At 39.5% G+C, this 1,036-nt stretch overlaps 1 pseudogene; it reads right to left on the bottom strand.

The window, feature by feature from the left end:
- Positions 1 to 382: 382 nt before the first annotated feature.
- LOC115869087 lies at positions 383 to 504 on the bottom strand (annotated as a pseudogene).
- Between the last annotated feature and the right edge of the window lie 532 nt (positions 505 to 1,036).

Raw genomic sequence — 1,036 nt, forward strand, 5'->3', positions numbered from 1 at the left:
TCAAATATTGAGTATACACAAAATAATATCTATAACATACAAGGGGGTACACCTCAAAAAAGGAGTTGTTTTTTCAAAGCTATGTATTTAAATTTCTTTAGAAAACAACCTATCACCTTCAAAGTACTCTCCATTGCACTGAATACATTTGTCAAACCTGCAATTCCATTCTTGGAAACATTTTTTTCAAAGTTATCTCTTTGGATGGCTGATAGCACCTCCCTTTTTCTTTTGAATTTTGCATGTTTTTTCAATTCTTGTTTTCTATGTAAAATCATTTTATTGGGGGCTTTTACAGCTCTTATAACAATCCACACATCATTTGTGTCAAACATATTTTTACATATGTTGCAATCATTATTTTCTTTCTTTCTTTCTTTCTTTTTTTGCAGTCGCGTTTCCCACATTTGGGGAAATCGCAGGGGTCAGCACATCCGAAGTGCAATGGATAAGCCTCGTCCTGGGAAAACCACCTTCATGGTATCTCCCCTGCCAGGTAAGTATTAAACATTTATTTTCTATTGAGTCCTTGGTATCAGCTCCTCTTTTTCCCTCTCTACCCCCTCCTTCACTTGATAAATTATTATTATTTTCATATCTTACACTGATCACTGTTTCCCTTCCCCCATGGATTCTGTTGTTTGTCCGGGGTGGTGGTGGTGGTGGTGGTGGTGGTGAAGTGATTATGTGTCAGTCATTTCGACTGATTCCCCCTTCCTCTCCTCCTCTCCCACCTTCCCCTTCCGGTGTCACTACTCCCATTCCTGTTCCTGCATTCTGTGTGTCATGAGGTCTTATCTCTTATCTGTACCTGTGCACATGCCCAGGTCTAGGTCACAGTAGCCCCTTCTTTTTATCTTCACTTCTTCTTCTTTTTTTTAATCATTTTATTAGGGGCTCATACAACTCTTATCACAATCCACACATACATCAATTGTGTAAGGCACATTTGTACATTCACTGCCCTCATCATTCTCAAAATATTTCCTCTCCACTTAAGCCCCCGCATTAGGTCCTCATTTTTCCCCTCCCTCCC

The sequence above is a fragment of the Echinops telfairi genome, unplaced genomic scaffold (genome assembly GCF_000313985.2).
Source record: "Echinops telfairi isolate 266 unplaced genomic scaffold, ASM31398v2 ScPeMD7_1;HRSCAF=3_0, whole genome shotgun sequence".
Lineage (NCBI taxonomy): Eukaryota > Metazoa > Chordata > Mammalia > Afrosoricida > Tenrecidae > Echinops > Echinops telfairi.